Source organism: Pleurodeles waltl, chromosome 2_1 (genome assembly GCF_031143425.1).
Source record: "Pleurodeles waltl isolate 20211129_DDA chromosome 2_1, aPleWal1.hap1.20221129, whole genome shotgun sequence".
Taxonomy (NCBI): domain Eukaryota; kingdom Metazoa; phylum Chordata; class Amphibia; order Caudata; family Salamandridae; genus Pleurodeles; species Pleurodeles waltl.
This window is the reverse complement of record NC_090438.1, coordinates 596,067,659-596,087,932: the sequence shown is the minus strand read 5'-3', so window position 1 is coordinate 596,087,932 and position 20,274 is coordinate 596,067,659. Positions and strand designations below refer to the sequence as shown.

Genomic DNA, 20,274 nt, shown 5'->3' with positions numbered 1-20,274 from the left:
CATGACCCCTTCTAATGTTTGGCAATGGAGAGCTTCACCTCTCGTTCCCAAAACCCTTTTGGTTGCACAATGGCGTCCTTGCTGCACACTGTTTTGTGGTTCTGTAACTAAAATCTGCTTGCTGCAGTCCCAGCAAGGTTTTAATCCTGTTGTGTGTGTGTGTGTGTGTGTGGGGGGGGGGGGGGGGGCATTCCGTATTACACTGGCATACTAAGAATTTGAAGATGTCAGAAGCTCTAGATCCGTGCTGGAGAGAGAGAAAGAAAAGTGAACTGACATCAGCACACAGTTGTGGCCTTTATATGCAGGTCTGCTCCTCCAATTCTGGGGCAGTACAGACTCACTGTGGAGCCACATGACGCAACCTACCACATACAAGAGCGTTCCGGGAAATGTTCTCCAAATCTAGTTTGGCACCTGGAAGTTTTCAAAAGGTGAGGAATCTGCTGTTCTATAGAGTATCCACAAGAAAGGGCGTTACTATAGTTAAATAATTTGTTCTTTGTGCCTTGCTCATAATGTTTGTAATAAAGTACAAGGTATCATTTTGGTTACTGGGAGGAGTCACCCTTTCCTCGGTTAGTAAAGAAAGAAACCAGAGAGACCTTCTCTCCATGGCACTGATAAAGGATGAGGTGTGCTTCCTGTATTGAAATCTACTTCTGAAGAAGACTTGTGTTTTTTTTACTTTATGGCTAGGTTTCCTGGTTATGGATTTCAACCAAAAAAAGAAAACATGAACCCAAACGTGCTTTCCCAGGGCAAATCAGAAAGAACTTACAAATTTGCCAGTAGATGGCAGCATTGTTCCCCCTTTCACATGACATACTGACACTCTGAAAATCTTTGTGTTTTGGAAACCAAACAAGGTGAAGGTTTTTCTTCATTTTCCTCTCAAAGAACTGCTTGGCGAGAATAGGAGAGGCAAATTCGCACAGAATGAGCAGAGAAGACATAAAAACGATAACAACCAGAGATAAAGCTCAACGTGCTGTAGCTGGGCCAAATTTGTTTAAAAAAAATGAATAAATGCTAGGGCCCTCGTCAGGAGGCCACCTCAGCTTGCATCACACTTTGCTGCTGTCAGCACTGCTGATGACAGTACTAACACAACTACAAACTATGTTACTCTAACAAGTGTTGCAATTCAGACTTGTCCAGAACCCAGAGCTATAAGAATGGCTTGGGTGACAGGCATTAGTCATTGTAATCCATATTGAATTCATAAAATCTGTTGTTCTGCTGCTTTTTAAATTCCACAAACAGCGCCACCATGTGGCACCTGTCATAAGTGCCAGTTCTGTCAATTAAATGTGGTGCTGAGCACCGGAAACCACTGTCTCAAATTAAGCAATGCTGGAGGAAGTAATATGGCAGCAATCTTGGGGCCTTGCTGGAGCTTAATTTATTGGTAAATAGCTTCCCCTTTTGCCACTCTGTCCCTTTAATAGCCAAACTACTCTGGAGGTGTAATAGAGAAGATACCCAAAGTCTGCATTCTCTTAGTGCTGTGGGAAGGAAAATATTGAAAACATAGTTTATGAAAGTGGCCCCTTCTTTAAACTTTCAGACTGTAACATGCTCTGCTAAACTATGGTACTGGCTTTTTGTGGCAGCCTCAGCACATTGTCCCAGTTCTTCAGAAAAGGAAACAAATTACTGTGGGCCTGATTTAGATATTGGCAGACAGGGGTTACTCTGTGACTAACGTGACGGATATCCCTTCCGCCGTATTACGATTTTATTATATCCTATGGAAATTGTAATACAGCAGATGGAATAACCGTCATGTTTGTGACAGAGTAACCCGTCCGCCAAGATCTAAATCAGGCCCTAACCCTCAAATTTTTTTCAGCTGTGAGTAGTTCTGGGAGTCACTGGTTGGAGTTCCTGACAACACCAATCGGAATTTCAACTTGAAAGGGGGAGCTGTGAAAAGTACTGTGTGTTGCCAGTATTTCCTGTCGCCTTCCAGTTGGCTAATTCCTTCTAAATTGCTGCTGTCAACACTACTCCTGCCTTTATGCTGCCAGAGGTCAGGTTGTCCTAAGTGTGTTTATAACGTCCGTCATGAAGTTATCAACTTCAAAATGTATTTACATGTATTTACATGTAACCAATATTTCATGAAAAAGACTTAATGAAATGTTCCTTTGTACATTGCGCTTTTTTTTATTCTTCAAATCTATCCTAATTTGTTTCAGGTTTTTTTCCTGACATTTTTCATGTTATGATTTCCACAATGCTGCATTATATTCCTGGTTCTTCCTTTGCTGAAATAATTGCTTTGCTTAGTGAGGACAAATGTTTGCTTCACTCAGCAAGGACTAGTTGTTTTTTTTTTTTTTTTTTACATAAATCCAGCAACTTTTTTGCCTTACGAAAAAACATAAATTCTAATGCTATCTTAAAACAATCTTGGGCTGGAATTTTAATTGCATTGTTTGCCAGTCACACTGTGGGTGTGGCTGTCCTTGAAGAAGTTGGATACCATTCTGCTATGCCTAAGACTCTCCCTCATACCTCTTCATAGACCTCTGCTTTATTTGTAAAATTTCTTGAAAGAGGATTGGGTGGTGGCAGCTTAAAACTTTGAAGCATAAACTAAAATATTAGACTTGACGTACAGTCTGGTCCCAGGTTTCACAGAATATTAATTCAGAAGTTTTTCTGTGATGTTGTTTAAACTCATTTACGTGACAGTCATCAGAAAGGCTGTATTCAGGTTACGCATACTCGAGAAAATAGTGATTTATAGTAGCGAACATAAAAATCGGAGGCAATATCTTGTGATACAGAGTATTTTAAAAAAAGGAGAACAGGGATTACAATTTACCAGCTGCTTCCCTGTTGAGGTGCCCTTATCCGGTAGGAGAAGCCGAGACCGGGTGCACACTCAGTTGAAACAAGCTGGTGGTTGAGGGTATTTCAAAGGTGCACAGAAAAGGTGTAGCTGTAGGACGAAGGAGAAAAGTGTTCTAGTAGAGGCAGTCCTGGGAGGAATGTGGCCCTGCTGTGGAGACACAGATGGTGACCTGGTGTTGAGGTTGTTTTCAGTTTCTGAGTGGTGGGCAGTATCCTGGCAATAGTGTGAGATTGTCTGCACATCTTAATGTGTTAATGTAACACCCGTCAGATAAATTACCAGCAGTGTAGCTTCCTGTAAGGAACATCTTGGCATTAAACTATTGATCACTGGTTGTAGTATTACAGTAAATTAGTTATTTCAGCTCTCATTGTGTGAACCGTTCACTGTATAGTACACGTCAGTGCGTGAAAGAAAAAGAGTACACATTGACTTAAAAAATAAAAAATAAATCTACTCTAACAAATTATCAAATTCTTTCAATAGTGTCTTTCCTCGCGGATTAAGCTCCTCTTTAATTACAATAACCTATTAGACACAAATTCTCAACTTTCACCGAATCAGTTAATTATTGCTTTTAGGCAAACTAGATCTGCAGAAATTAAGCCAGATTCTTTGGTTAAGTGATGTTCAAGTTCAGAAGTATCAGAATAACGAGAACAACATATCTATCAACATACTATCCAGTTGCAAATGTTAAATAAACACACGTGCGTCAATCTTGCTGCACACAGCAAAGTTCATGCGTAATGTAATAAAAAAATCACTACCATTTCTCAAAGTCCAGGCAAAGATTGGCGGAGACACCCAAAAACCCCAACAAACACACATGCACACACCCAGTAATAATGAAGGTAAGGCAAAATTTTAATTATGCTCTCAAAATTTCCTTGAAATTAACGAAATTATGCCATTATGCCACAATGCGTAACTGTGGTGACTTCAGGGAGAAATGTTAACGTAAAATGAACCATTTGGATTATTTTCAGACCTGAGTAGCAATTTAGGTAGATTTTTTACCCAGGAAGGACGTTCAGGTATTTTTTGAGTGCAAAACTACAAATCCATAAATGAGCAGCAATGATTTGTCTCTGACAACTGGAAATCAAGTCAAAATTACATTTTCAATCTGAATGTTTACCTGAATACACCGTTTGGGTAATTTTTTGAGTACGAGGTGCACTGCCTGTAATTACACCTAATCTTGCATAATTTTTTGTGGTAAATTTGCGTAATTATGCTACAGGAAATTATGCTCCTACACGGAGGTGGCTCAGTGGGATAAATGCGTGTGTCCCTCATACTCACTCTAAGAGCCCTGTGTGAGAAAGTCAGGGATCTTTTGGAAAAATTGTTTAAAACTCCGAAATGGGAACAGTCTATATTGTTTGTTGGTCAGCTAATCAAGAGAAGGGAATTCCACCAACTTTTTCATGCCCACAGAATATCTAATTATACTACTTTGTTTTGTTTGCCCTATGGTACTTATCTACTGGCAAACTACACTGCAACCTGCAAATCTGCTTTAATTTATTGGCACCCATAAAGCCTACATTACAAAATTTGCAGATCACTGTCCCTGTGGAAACCCCAACACATAAAGCATTGCTTAGACACTAGTAGCCTGATTCACAAAGATTTTGTCACAAGTAGATGTCATTTGTTTAGGTTGAGCATAGTGAGCACGTCAGCTGCTTTTCTGACGTGTTGGTATGTATCTGTGCTTGTAACAACACCCACCTCACGTCCAGCCCTACCACTCGTTTGTGGGCTTGCCCTCCAAAAATCCTTTGATGACATTGGTAAATGGTTTACGTTTGTCCCTCCTTGGGGAGGTCTTGCTACCGCCCTGGCCATCGCCCCGTTACATGGCGAATTTCACTTTTGTCAATTAGTTTGACTGCAAGCGAACTTGTTTTTCCTTTAGTGTGCCTCTTCACGCTGATGCTCATGGCGGCCGTGGTGGTGTGAATCGACTGGTTTATGTGAAACTGTTTTACCTTTAATTTTCAATTTATGTGGCAAGAAAAGTCTGGTTAGGTGTTCACAACGTCAATAGCTCTAACTCGTGCAAAGGCGAGACCCATTTAATTGCAAATGCTTGTTTATGATACTCGTGATTTACTACTGCATTACAAGAGATTATAAGAGTAAACCAGGAATAATCCTATTTTACTCCCAATTTACTCCTGAAATTCAGGAGTAGGCCAAGAACACTAAAAGATTACATCACAGCAAAATCTTTGTAAATTGGGCCCTGCTATTCAGGTTAAAATTGTGAGGTCAATAATTGAATGAAATAAACTATGCCATCTTCAAATTCCCATTTTTAGCTTTGACGTGCGAACAGATACTTTTTTGGTTACTAATCGTGTAGTTTCTTTTCAGTGACTCAGTGGTTGACATGGAAAGAAGGAAGTGCGAGTCCTCTCCATCCTAAAACCTTGCTTCCTTTTGAGAAGCGCCAGGGCTCTCTTATTGGTAGTATACATTAATAATTAAAAGAAAAAGTTTAGTTCCTTGGAGCCTCACATTAGCTGCCCATTTAAGCACTGGAGTTATGAATTTATTAGGTCTAGCGTTAGCCCGCTTTTTTTTGCTAACAAATGTAAATACTGTTAATAATTACTGGTACTTTAACTCAGCCGTCGTAGTCCATTCATCTGTTGAAGTGTCATTCACATTTTGGTTCAGTCCACACAACTTTCAGTATGGGGCACAGGGACAGTCTATTCCAGCCATTTGCTTAATTGTGAATGACTGCTTTCTGCTCTTGCACAGTGTGTATATCCACCAAGTAAATAATTCCCTTCAATGCCACTGACTACAGTTGCAGTGTGTGCTTTTACATTACAAACACTATAATTTTTGTCTTTTAGGCAATACTCAGATTACATAGGCAAGGACTGGCATCTCCCCCAACACTGCTACCGGGCTGCTCGTGTGTCATATGCCTTAATATAACATGCATTGGTAGCAGGCATCATCTTTGAACCTATTCCCTCTGTCAATGTGTTTAAAAAATAAAATAGGCAATATTGCAGGCGGATCATTTTGTGTGTGGGTGCATGCGTGATGGCGTTACCACACATGCGCACTTCCAAAATGACTGGTGTTTTTTTTTTTTCCATACCTATCTGAAATTGATCTGTAATAAATAAAGAAGTATCACAAAAATGTGGGTTTATTTAAATTAATTAAAACAAATAGAACTGCGGGTGGGGGCAGTGGAGCAGCAGTTGTGGTGGGAAGCAACAGAGAGTGGGCAGGGGAGGTTAAAAGCAGCACATGAGGGAGGGCAACATGGGAACAGGGGTGAGGCCCAAAGGCGAGTAAGGGCAACACAGAGTGTGACAATAATAAAAGCATTTTATTATCCCTTTATTTTTCTGCTTAAGTAGGGCGGCGCCAGCATCCTCCGTGTCAGCAGGGGGAGGAGTGCTAGGTGCACTCTAAGTGCGCATGTTGGTTTGGCCGGCCTTCCGAGGCTGGCCAAACCAACATGCACACTTAGAACTCTCCATCCTGCTGTGCTGTATAGCTGGGTGGAGACCAAGCACAGACTTCCATTCCCTCACTAAGTAGCATTTCAGCCCTATTAGGCCAATCCCAGAGCTTCTTTCATGCTGTGCAACAGCATGAAAGAATTCTCTGGATTGGGTAGGGAGGGAAGGAAGGCCAAGCACAGAAGCACCAGAGCAGCAGAGATGAGGCGGCAGGAAAGTCTTATTCATTTATTTTTAGGTCGAGCGTAAGTGTTCAACGTGTTGTATACTTTTAAGTATACTTATACTGTGGTTCAAAGCCATTTCATTTGTTGGTTGCAGTGTCCTTCAAAAATCCTTGCTTGCTAGTGGTCTGTTCTGCCTCATTATCCTGCCTTTTTTTACTTTGGGAGCAGCACCAACTACTGTTTATTTACGCTATGTCCTGTTTATCTCTTCTGTAGGGAACTTTTTTTTAGTATTTGCCTGTTTGTCTTAAACTGTGGGTCTGTGTTCAGTCTCTCCTCCCCACCAGCTCCCTCTGCAATCCTGAAACCCAGCAGCAGAGGGGGGCTTTTCCAGGGCCACTTCACCCTCGCTCTCTTTCTCATGTTTTTTTTTTTTTTTCCTTTTCCTTTTCCTTTGGGAGCTGTGTTTGCGTTTTAGTTAATTTGGGCACCATGTTCAGAAAAGAAAGGCACTTGGTAGCTTGCCGTGCCCCCACCAATCTTGTTTAAGACTTGTTCTGAATAGCTGCAAATCTCCACTTCCTCACCTCGGGCTGCAGCTGCCTCCCCCTCCCTCTTGCTTTTTTACGTCATCTGCTTCCTCTGCTCGTGTTAAGTGTTTGTGTTTTGTTTACTTTGTACCTGGCTTGATGAAAAGTTTGTGGCTGCTTCATTTGTTGTGCTTGATCTTTCTTCAGGTCCGCCAGGCTCTTTTGCTTTCTATTTACTTTGGGAGCCATGTTTGTGTTTTGGTTACTTTGAGCACCATGTTCAGAAAAGAAAGGCACACGGCCACTTTATTTGCTGCACCCCAACCAGGCTTATTTAGGAAGTGTTCTGAACAGCTGCAAACGCTCACTCCCTCTCCTATAGCTGCAGTTGCTTCCCCCTCCCTCTTGCTTTGTTACTTTAGCTTTCCCTCCCACCCCCCTCCCAAGTGCAGCTTTTTGAGGAGACCACCCGGTTAAACAAAGTGCTCCGCTGATGGAATTTTTTTTTTAAACACACTTGGCATTCACATTTCATTTTTATTAACAGTAAATACACGGGGAGAGCTGATGCTGATACTTCACCCCACCCTGCTGCCAATGAACGTGAAGGGAGGTGGAAGCAAGAGATTAGCTGTAGCTTTCCTTTCCAACCCGCTAGCATAGGGCTCCCGTTCTGCGCTCCTTCTCCTCCAGCCTTATTTGCTCCAGAGCTGCAGGTGCTCAGTATTCCACCCCAACCCGGTCTCTACTCCCCAACCTATATCGGCAAGCAACAAAAACTAAACACCGCTACATATAATCTACTGCATTGAAAGGAGCCCCTCTGAGATTACCTTTGCAGAGATTACCACTCCTGAGGTTACCACTATTTATGATTACTACCTCTGAGATTAATAGTGCAAACATTACCTATGCTGAGATTACCACCTTTCAAATTACCACTGCTGAGATTATCACTACTGTGATTACTGTCTCTCAGATTACCACTGCAGGGATTACCACTGCTTAGATTACCACTGCTTTGATTACTAACTCTGAGATTACTACTGCTGATATTACCACTACTGTGAATATTACCTCTGAGATTACTCCTGCAGGGGTTACCACTGCTGAGGTCACCACTACTGTGATTACTACCACCGAGATTACCAGTGTAGCGATTACCTCTGCTGAGATTACCACCATTGAAATGATTCCTGCAGGGATTACCACTGCAAAAATTTCCACTACTGTGATTACTGCCTCTGAGATTACCACAGCAGGGATTACCAATGCTGAGATTACCACTGATGTGGTTACTACCACTGAGATTACCACTACTGATATTACCACTACTGTGATTACTACCTCTGAAACTACCACTGCAGGGATTACCACTACAGGGATTACCACTGCTGAGATTACCACTATTGTGATTACCACTACTGTGATTACTACCGCTGAGATTACTACTGCAGGGAGTACCACTGCTGAATTACCACTGCTGTGATTACTACCTCTGAGAGTACCACTGCTACAATTACCATTACTGTGATTATTAACTCTGAGATTACCACTACTGTGATTACTGCCTCTGAAATTACCCCTGCAGGGGTTAATACTGCTGTTACCACTACTGTGATTACTACCTCTGAGATTACCTGTGCAGGAATTACCTCTGCTCAGATTGCCACAGTTGAAATGATCACTGCAGGGATTACCACTGCTGAGATTACCACTGATGTAATTACTACCACTGAGATTACCACTATTGTGATTACTACCTCTGAGATTACCCCTGCAGTGATTACTACCGCTGAGATTACCACTGCAGGGAGTACCACTGCTGAATTACCACTACTGTGATTACTATCTCGGAGAGTACCACTGCAGGGATTACCACTGCTATTACCACAACTGTGATTACTACCTCTGAAATTTCCTCTGCAGGGGTTACCACTGCTGAGTTTACAACTACTGTAATTACTACCTCCGGGATTACCAGTTCGGGTATTACCTCTGCTCAGATTACCACTGTTGAAATTATCACTGCAGGGATTACTACTGCTAAAATTACCACTACTGAGATTACTACCACTGAGATTACCATTGAAGGGATTACCACTGCAGACATTACCACTACTGTGATTACTACCTCTGAGAGTACTCCTGCAGGGGTTACCACTGCTGAGGTCACCACCTCTGTGATTACTACCTCTGAGATTACCAGTGCAGAGAGTACCTCTGCTGAGATCACCACCATTGAAATTATCACTGCAGGGATTACCACTGCTAAAATTACCACTACTGGGATTACTAGCACTGAGATTACCACTACTGTGATTACTACTGCAGGGATTACCACTATTGAGATTACCACTAAATTGAGTAAAATAGATTCAAGAGTAAGTGTACTGACCCTATGCTAATCTACACCTTAAAATTAAACCTTACTTTATAACTACCCACCACCCTAATTTTATGGCCTTACAGTGCCCTCTCCGTAACCCAGTACTTACATCGTGCCGGGGGGGGGGGGGGGCAGTGGGCCCACCAGTACACATTTTGAAGAACCAGGACTCTTCCACTCTGTCCCATGGTTGTCCTATTGGTCTTTACAGTGTGGGCCTGCCCTGTCCATTAGGCCCAGGCATAGACATGACTGTAGGATTTTCAAGTGGCAGGGACACTAAGCGCTTCATTTTCCTGCATCCATTCTTATGTTGAACAATTCTGTGCCCAGGCAAAGACACACTTTCATTTTCATAAAATAATATTTTGTACCCTGTTACAAGTCCAGCATTTCAGGATTTTTATTGAGTATTTCCCTGTTCTTTGTCCATGTACACAGGCATGCTATCAGGTTTAGGTGGACCAGCCCCTTTGATATTTTAGTGGCTGCTGCTTTGTTTTACTCTTTGCCTTTTATTTCTGTAGAACACTACAAATGTGTTCCCATGACATCGACCCTATTACATGGATATTTGCACTTTTGCGATTACATGGATAATTGCACTTTTGCCGATAATTTTCACTGCAAGCGGATTTTCCTTTTGTGTGTTTGCTTTGTGCTCATGGTGGGCGTCGACTCGCTTATGTGAAACTGTTTTACTTTTCAGTTTAAGAGGCAAGAAAAGTCCGGTTAGGCGGTTACAACATTTATTAGCTTTAACTTGAGTAAACGCGAGACCTTTTGCACTGCATATGCTTGTTTAATTGGTTTATTATACATTGAAATAGTCTTTGGTATAGTTGTTCACATGCATGCTGCAGTGGGCGAAGCATTTGAGTCAAATTAATAGGGTATTTCTCTGGGTTGTGTCTGTCAAAATGAGTTTATACGCCCGTTTTTTTCAGATTTTTGTTTTACATTTAATGTAAAATTACCCACATATACCAGGGCTTACAATGATGGAAGCCTCTATAACCCCAGAATTGTAGAGAAATACACATTTGGAGGTAATTTTCTAATGTTGAACAGGGGACTTTGACGACTGTTGCTCGAGGACCTCTGTCAAGTTTTCTGAATCATTAAGGTTCTGCATCATCATTTATTAAAACTAGCCAGATCGTGCGTTAAAAGATTGTGACAGTGTTTCCAAAATACCATGTAGAGTTGTTTGGAGATAGAGAATGATTTAACTCATGGAAAATTTCTCATTTCTTCATCATAATAAAATGAAGCATCACTCTTTCAGTATAATTGGTATGGTTCTCCGAATGCTCATTACCCGACAACTAGGGACCTAATACCTCCTACTTAGATCTGAATGAAGGAAGGGGTGTTAGGAATCTTGACTAAGGCAGAGTATGCCTTGCTAGGAAACTAACGAATACGGTGCCCAGTACCCTCAATTCAGTATACACTCTTGAGCTATTCTTGGGCTTAAGAATTAACATCCTAATAATGACAATGATTACAAAAGTAAAAGTGAATAAAAGATATACCCCAAAGATTATTAATCAAACCTCCCTAGCCCTATATGCCCTTGTGGCATTCTACAGCTTTTCTTGTTGCAGAGACATGTAAAAAAAATCCACGTACCTGAGAACAGGACACCAAATCGTGGTCCCATGTGCCAGCCTGCCTCCCTATTTCTATCTGCTTGCTTGGTCCCTCCCACTTTTGGGTGAACTTATATACCTTTTCTTCATTATTATTTCTTTGGAGTGAGTAGGGGACTATTTCAGTCAGAACCCAGTGTTTGGAGCACACAGCTGAAAACAAAGCTTTCTTAGCAGCACTGCAAAAGTTTAGCTTCTTGTTACTTTGCCCGCACAAGTTACAAAATCCAGACCTGCTGCTAGGTTATCATTCAGGGCTTTGCCACAGATAGTGTAAAATCTGATGACTGAGAATGTAATAATTTTCTACACTCACAATAGGATACCAGCAGCTTACACACAATAAAGCAAATGAACAGCATGTATTCTGCAGCCTAAACTCACATTTGGTTTTCCATGCACCAACACAGACAAGCATAAACATTTTTAATGTATATTTATAATTGTCAACATTTATTGGAAAGTGCTTTACACATGCATGGGAGCCATTTAAGGTTGGAGACATTCTTTGTGTCTTTCACTGTGCTTTGACATGGCTGTTAGCTGTATGTATGTGATTTACAAAGAAAATAAAAAAAAAAACATAAGATATCCTTCCGCACTAAAGATACTGAAATAACGGTTGCCTTCAGTATTTGCTTTTTGTTGCTGTCCAATTAGTCTCCTGTGCATTTCACAAAATATTTCTGTTGTTAGGCATTTCTATATTTGCTACCCATTCAAAGCAACATATTTTCTAAGTTTATTCCTTAGTCTCTCCCCTTTTGACTCGTATGCTAATGTATAGAGGTACACCTACTATGAAATAAGTGTGTATTCCATCCAGGAATTTTAATTTTCTCATCATCTATATGTTCTTAGATTCCCTTCTTACCATTTTATTCACAATCATCAGTTGCATCATTTAAATCACTAATATAGCCTTGCACTGAGTTTTTTCATGTACTTGTACTTACAGTATACACTACAGAGGTAAACAGGTTGCATCCTATAGAGGTGCATTTGCATCCTACTGAGGTACATTTGTCCTTCTAGCAGTACCCACTTGGCCTAATTTAAGGAACACACATTTGCCCTCATTCCACTAGAAAGACGCTCACTCTAATATAGGCAATTTGATAGTCCACTCAAAGATACGGGCACACATTTTATCTAACTGCATTACATGCAGGTCCTGCTACAGGTGTGTTTTCTGATACATACATTGCCATTATATGCACTGTCTGTTACGGGCATACAGGTCTATTTTGATACATATACTGTGTCAAAGTACCCACTTTCTCCCACAGACATATACAAACTCTGCACAATTACATGAACATACTCCTTTATTTCAACGCCTGAAGTAGACACACTGCCTTCTGCATGTCTGCAGATTTATTCCCACTATTACCAGTCACACATTGTGTTCTGTAGAGCTACGTAAAGTGTGTGCCTTTATATGATCCAGCCTGCTCCTCACCCCCCCCCCGGACTCAACTTATCCTTAACTGTCCGCAAGATCCCCATCATTAGACAGCAAACCTTCAGACACTGCCATGGCTTCAACAGTTTTCCCAGATGTCTACAGTGTATGACGTAACCTACGGGTGCCAAGAAGCTATATTGCTTACTCGGATCCAGAAGAAAGTTGAGGAATATAGCAAGGTAGGCAGACATCCTTCGTCACCAGCAGCTCCACGCTCTTTATTCGAGCCGCTACTTGGTGTACTCCCAGTGTGTTTAAGCTGCTCCAACACACAAGAAGAAGCCAGGTCAGGTGGTCATGCAAGCTACCTTGAGCTGCGTTGGGAGGAGGTGTTCTTTCCTCTTTGAACTCAAGAAAACATAAGAGCCCCATTCCCCTCTGGTCCACTGATCCCACAGTAAACAGCACGGACGGGGCTGGCCAATGGGTGCTATCAATGATCTGGATTAAGTTTAGCCAATAGGTACAGTTGGGGTCTAGCACTTACTTTTTCTCATTAGATTTTTACTTGAGCAATAAAGAGAACAAAACAAGCTGTGGAAAGGAGGAAGAAAAAGACTGAAAAACAATGGCAAATGGCTAAAGATGGGATGAATCAGAACCTCCAAGAGTGAGCTGAAAGGGCAGGGAGTTTGTGGTGTGGGACTAAAGAGGCATGAAATGAAGACTATATATCCTTGATATTCTGTGTTCCCTACTTTCGCCAGCTATGGCTGCGGGCTTCTGAGGCAAAACGTGGACACTGGCACTTATTGTTTTACAAATTAAGTACCAGTCTGATCCATATGAAATCATGAAACCTGCCAACTGCCTACCCTGTCTCCCAGGTCAGGCCACTTGTGCAATAGCAGGCAGGATGACAAATCACATACTTCACCTTAAACAGGGCATAGACCAGACCACAGAGGGCAACGACCAGCACTGCTTGTGGCATCACTGATTGCAGCAGGAGGCAAGAGACAGGCATGCAGAATTTATCCCTCCTCCAAATGCAAAAATAGGTTGTCCGAAAGTACCCCAAGAATATTTGGAGGCCATGTTTGTGCACATAGCAGCCAGCAGGGCTACCTGAAGGGAAGAGGAGTGTGTGGTGTGTATCGAATGGCCCTCTCTGAAGGGTCATCCCAAACTTTTTGCCTTCCTTTCCCTCTTGTTCTGACCTCTTTTTTGTTTCTTTAGGACTCTCTGCACTTTGCCACTGCTAACCAGTGCTAAAGTGCATGTGATCTCTCCCTTAAAACATGGTACCGTTGGCTCCTAATCAAATGGCATATTTAATTTACGTATTTGTCCCTAGTAAAGTGCACCATATGTGTCTAGGGCCTGTAAATTAAATGCTACCAGTGGGCCTGGAACACTGATTGAGCCACCCACATAAGTAGTCCCTTAAGCATGTCTCAGGCCTGCCATTGCAAGGCCTGTGTGTGCAGTTTCACTGCCACTTTGACTTGGTATTTAAAACTACTTGCCAAGCCTTAAACTCCTCTTTTATTATTTATGTCACCCCTAAGTTAGGCCCTAGGTAGCCCATAGAGCAGGGCTCTATGTAAGTAAAAGACAGGACATTTACTTGTAAGTTTTACATGTCCTGATAGTAAAAAACACCCAAGGTCGTTTTTCACTATTGTGAAGTCTGCCTCTCTCATAGGCCAGCATTGGAAATTCCTTTATATACTTTTAAGTGTTAATTTCTGATCTGAATGGAGAGGCACTGTCAGGTTTTGTATGGTTAAAATGTACTGAGAAATACTGCTTACTGATGAAGTTGGATTTGACATTGCTTTTTTAGAAGAAGAAAGTAGGCATTTCTCTGTACTTACTGCTCTCTGTACCTTACAGCCTGTCTCCAATCCACCTCTGGTCTCTGCTGGTTGACAGCTACCCCTTGTGCATTTTTCCCAGACAGCCATAAATACAGGACACTCAGGTGCATCTGCATTCATTTGCATACTGATGGGTCTTCCTGGGCAGGAAGGGTGGAGGGCTCTCACTTACACTTCAAAGGCTAGTGACCGACCCAAATAAAGGACTGATAACCCCCCACAAGTGCACTTCAAAACCAATCTTTGAAGATTTCCCCACTTCAAAGATACACTTGGGTGTATATATACTGGGTCTGTGACACTTCTGGACCTACAACTGTTCTCTGTCAGGAGGACTGCCGTGCTTGACAAAGGACTCACCTGGACTACTTTTCTGGAAGTACTGCACTTCTGCTTGTTGCCCTGATCCCTGCTGCTTCCTGATTCTGCTGGAAGGACTTTGCTTCCCCCACAAGTGATCCCCAAGGGCTTGGACTGAGCTTTGACCCCATGTTAAAAAGCCTTAGGGTCATCAAAGATTTCACCAAAGGGAGAAAATCTACTGCAGCAGAAAACCGACCCATTGCCTGCAGAATTGACGCAGCACATGTCTCACGGCTGAAAAATCGCTGCAGCACCACCTGAATCAATGCAGCACCTGTTTCATCATTGCAGGGAGTTTGGATTTTCCACGCATCATCCCTGGATGTCAAAATATCCCCACATCGCAATAAGGAGCAAAGGCTGCGGTCCCGGAAATTGATGCATCATCTTGCCCGCAAGGAATAAATCAATGCATCACTTCCGCCACACCGGAAAAATCGATGCATCACTTTACTCTCAGACACATCACCTCCTCTGTGGCCCTCTGCGTCGTTATGTTTGATGCATCCCAGGTTTTTTATGCTAAAAAGATACACCCATGATTCCTGTGGATTAAGACTTAACTAATCTTCTAAAAAGTGATTTCTTAACTTGTGCATATTGGATTTTTGTCATGTTGATCTGTATCCGTCCACACTGGGATTGGAGCCCGTCTCACTAGAGGAACAAAGGAAAGGCCTGTCGAAGTATCATCTGACATCTACCTGCAAAAGGGGAGGCCCTTTTCAAGTAAATTAAATTCCTGGGCATTGTCAAAACGGTCATCCTGCTACAGAAACACCTCCCCACAACCAGGCCATTTTATCTGGTCTAGGAGTATTTTTCACACCTCAGTCAGGACTTGAGCACTCAAAGAACTGTGTCTGGAGGCTAGTGCAAATTAGCATCCAGGGGCAGTAGGCAGGAGAGAAGGTACTTTCCTAGAAGTACCTTTTCCTCACTATTTATTCAAAATCAGACTTAACCAGGGCATTGGGTTTTTAATAAACATTACACAACGTTCAAGAGTAAAATTTCTAGGTGTTTCCTACCCAAAGGTAGCATTATTAAATTGAATAATGTATCCCATTGTTTCTCTATGGAACAGCCAGTTTGCTACAGTGAAAATAGTATTTAGTCACTGTAACAACATATTTATCATTAACTTTCTGCATGCCCTTCTTTTAGATAGCTACACCCTGCATTTATGGACTAATGTCTACTTAAAGGTGACCTATTAATAATTAAAAGGGAAGTTTAGACCTGTCAAAAGGGTTTATCTTGGTAGATCCAATTGCAGTTTAAAAGCTACTTTAGTCAGACTACATTGGTAGGTCTGAAGCCATTTTTGCACTGCCGCAGTAGTGGATGACACAATATAGGATGTAGTCTGCTAGTGGCACTTAGTTTACATACCATGGGTATACTTTGTCCTATATACTAGGTACTTGCATATAACTTAAATATGCCAATTAGGGTTATGCCAGTTCAAACTTTTAAAAAGGGAGGGAGCACAGGTACTTTGCTAGTGGTTCGCAGGGGTAAAGTGCACAGAGTACTAAAGCCAGCAAAAACAGATAGGTCAAAAATCTGGGAATACGCCACACAAAAGGTTATCATTTTCTACATTTGGTATATAGTAATGGCATGAGGCCCATTCTGTGAGGGCATGCTTCATATAGTTTACATATAGTTTTTGCCCCCCCACCCATGTCTGCACCTTATTTCTCACTGTCACCTAGGTAACAAGAAAAGGGTCTGACTGCCTTGTGCCCACAGCTTATTCTTTTGAGGGGCGTAGGAAAAGAGATGGAAAATAATGGCATAGGGCTCCCTCATTTATAGTTCTTCCAATTGATCTTGTGGTGAGGAAAAAAGAAAGTATTGTGCACTCACACCCAAAGATCATCTTGAATACAATAAACCTTCAGTCAACACCTGGAGGGGTGTGATGGGGTCAAGTTGCTATGTTATAAAGGGACACACTCACACTCACACACACTCACACTCACACTCTATCCTCCCCCTCCCACCCCCCCCCTCCCTTTTCAAGGGTCTGTGCTTCCAGCCTTGGTACTCCTGACTATCTTACTCGTTATTACACTTTTTTTTTTTAGAGCCAACTCATTCAAAACAACACCCAATACATGTTTTCTTTCCTCTGGACCCGTCCCAATCCTACCTAACTGATGTACATCTTTTCCCTTTTGTCTCTTATCTGTTTGACAATTGTTTGCACCCCTTTTTTTTTCAACAACAAATTTAGAACTATAAAACAATGCAGGCCATGTAAAACAAGCAAGCAAACAAATATCCGGTAATCACAGTTAGTATTTAACTAAAATTTTAGGTTAACCGTACTCACGCTTTTAGATGATTCCATAGGACTAGTGCTGAGTTGTGCTCCATCCCCAGCCCCTAGGAGAAACATCTTCCTTACCTCTTGCGCGTCATCAGCTGGAGTCCGGAACAGCACTCTCCTGTCTACTGCTTGCAGAGTGGATTTCTTGGCCAGTGCACCATCACTTGTAATAGAAAACACATCATGTTGAGAAGTCAAAAAATGTACTGTGTGTTTAATGAAAACATAGCGAGTAGCACAGCTTATAATCAAGAGACAATTGTAATTTCAGCCGACCAGAGCTTTTGCCCAAAAATGGCCTGTTGGAATATGAACTATGAAAAGGCATGCACATTTTAATAGTTTATATACGTTTACCTCTTCATACAGGCCTCCCGAGCATAAACATGTGACAGAAATGTATTACTTTCAGTAAACCTTATCTAATGAATAAATGGCTGGATCATCTCATGGAAAAAGTGTGAGCGCATTAGTACCACCACACACAACTTGAAAGAACTCTTTAATGTCATGAAAAAAATCGCCAAACCACAAGCCAAGACCACCAACATCCCTCCATCTCACGATCTCGGCGACAGACTTGCCACCCTCTTCCATCAGAAGATCAAAAACATCTTTGACAGCTTTGGACCCCAAGACTCACTGAACTCACCAGCGACACCCCTGCCAGGACCCTCTGAACCCCCAAGACTCCTGCACACCTGTACCTCCCTCATGACAGACGAGACCCACTCAATCATCAGCAGCATCCACTCCGGAGCACCTACCGACCCCTCCCCGCACTACACCTTCAACAAGGCCAGCCCCTCGATCGTGCCCAATCTCTGCAAGACCATCTACTGCTCCCTAGAGTTAGCAACCTACCATGAAGCAAGCCAAGATCCGACCACTTCTGAAGAAACCCACACCCCCCCCAACGGATCTCAAGAACTACTGCCCCATCTCGCTGCTGCCCTTCCCAGCTAAGGTTGCAGAGAAACCTCAACTACGCCAACACATCGAGGACATCCTGGACGTGTCCCAGTCAGGATTCATAACTAACCACAGCACCGAAACTGCCCTGCTGGCTGCCACAGAAGACATCCGCTCCCTCTTCGACCGCGAACATACAGCAGGCCTCATCCTTCTTCATCTTTCAGCTGCCTTCAATAGTGTCCCACTTCACCCTGTGCGCTAGACTTCCTGCAGCAGGCATACGCGGCAAGTCCCTTCGATGAATACACTCCTTCCTGACAGGCAGAACACAGAAATCAGACTCCCGCCACACCTGTCAGAACCTACAGACATCAGCTGTGGAATACCCTAAGGATCATCGTTGAGCCCCACGCTGTTTAAATCTACATGACCTCGCTTGCCCCTGTCGTCAGGAACTACGGTATGAGTATCCTCTCCTCTGCAGATGACACCCAGCTGATCATCTCCCTGACTGAGAACTCCTCAACAGCCAAGAAGAATTTTGGGGATGGGATGAAAGCTGTTGCCACCTGGATGAGGTAGAACTGCCTTAAGCTAAACTACAACAAAACCGAGATTATCATCATGGGGCCTTCCTCCTCAGCCTGGGACGACTCCTGGTGGCCCTCAACACTTGCTAGGCCCCGCATCCCTACAGACCACGCATGAAACCTCTGCATCATCCTCGACTCAATGTTCACCATGACCAGACAGGTAAAGTCTGTTACCTCCGCCTACTTCCACACCATCCGACTCCTACGAAAGATCTTCAGATGGATACCAACCCACTGCTGAAAAACCTTGACATACGCACAAATCAGAAGCAGACTTGACTACGGCAACGTCCTCTGTGCCGGAACTGCCAAGAAGAACCTGAGCAATCTGCAACAAATTCAGAATGCTGCCGCCAGACTCGTCTTAAACATTCCCCGTCAAGAGCACATCACAGAACACCTGAAAAACCTCCACTGGATCACCGTGGAGAAGAGGATCAACTTCAAACTCCTCGTGCACACATACAGAGCCTTCCACAACAGCAGAGCCTGCAACCTCAATCACCGCATCACGTGGTACTCCCCTTCCAAACATCTCCGCTCGTTGCAGCAGTCACTCACCATTGTACCCCGCACAGAGACGTCCTCGGCTGGGGGAAGATCTTTCACATACCTGAGAGCAAAAAGTTGGAACACCTTACCCCTTCATCTCAGACAGTCGCCATCTCTGCCTCCGTTCAGGAAGGACCTCAAGACTTGGCTCTTCAACTGATCTTGGAGGACACACCCCTCAGCGCCTTGAGCCCTTATGGGTAAGTAGTGCACTTTTAAACATCTGATTGATTGATTGATTGAGGTGTCCTTGAAACAAAAGATACATAAGCATACTGCTGACTTTATTTTCTTAAAGTCACACTTCTGATTGCCAACATTGAAAGCAAGACTGCTCTTTACTATGAGACGCAGGAAATATGAAAACATGTAGGGACTAAAGGGCACTCCAGATTAATAACATTTATTTATTTGCTTAAAAAAATATATCAGTGCACGTTGTAATATACAGATGCAAATTTAAGGATGTTGGTGTTAAAACATTAGGAATACAGTTTTATGTATTCACAACGTTAAATCGTTATATATTTTTAAACAGAACCATGTGTGTCTTGGTTGAAACTGAGAAGCGGGGGCAGTGTGGGCATAGCAAGTAGACGCCACTGCCTAGCTTCGTTGAGCAAAGAGCAGCAAAGCGGAGCAACAGAGGGGGGGCGAGAAAAACATGGACATTGAGGAAGAGGCAGGGATGGGAAGGCGGAAGCAGCACACACGAGTCTTGTGCAGTGCTGAAAACAGTAGAAAAAGTTGTTCTCTGAAGGTAAACCATGCCAGATTACAAGTCTTCCAGTCTAAGGTATGCAATGGACCTATGCCCAATTGGTGACATTAACACAGGAAATGAAAGGCAAGCCATTAAATAAAAAGCAAGCAAATGAGATTGACTAGAACACAAATCTATGAAAAGCAACAGAATGATCCAAAGTCCATTATAAGTATTGGTATTGCACACAATAGGTGTTTTGAGAAGACAACTAAAGCTTTCTGCAAGCGAGAGCTCATGAAATTTGTCAAAACATTTTCAATCAAAGCTTAATAAGAGGGGATAGCATTCAGTTATTCAGCTATTTTAATCACCTTTTGGAAATTCAAGCACATATATCACA

General features: G+C 42.6%; 1 protein-coding gene across 1 annotated transcript in view; it reads left to right on the top strand.

Annotated features, from left to right (window-relative positions):
• DPY19L1 (dpy-19 like C-mannosyltransferase 1) overlaps positions 1-20,274 on the top strand; it is a 377,005-nt gene that overhangs the window by 217,064 nt on the left and 139,667 nt on the right. The window lies entirely within an intron of this gene.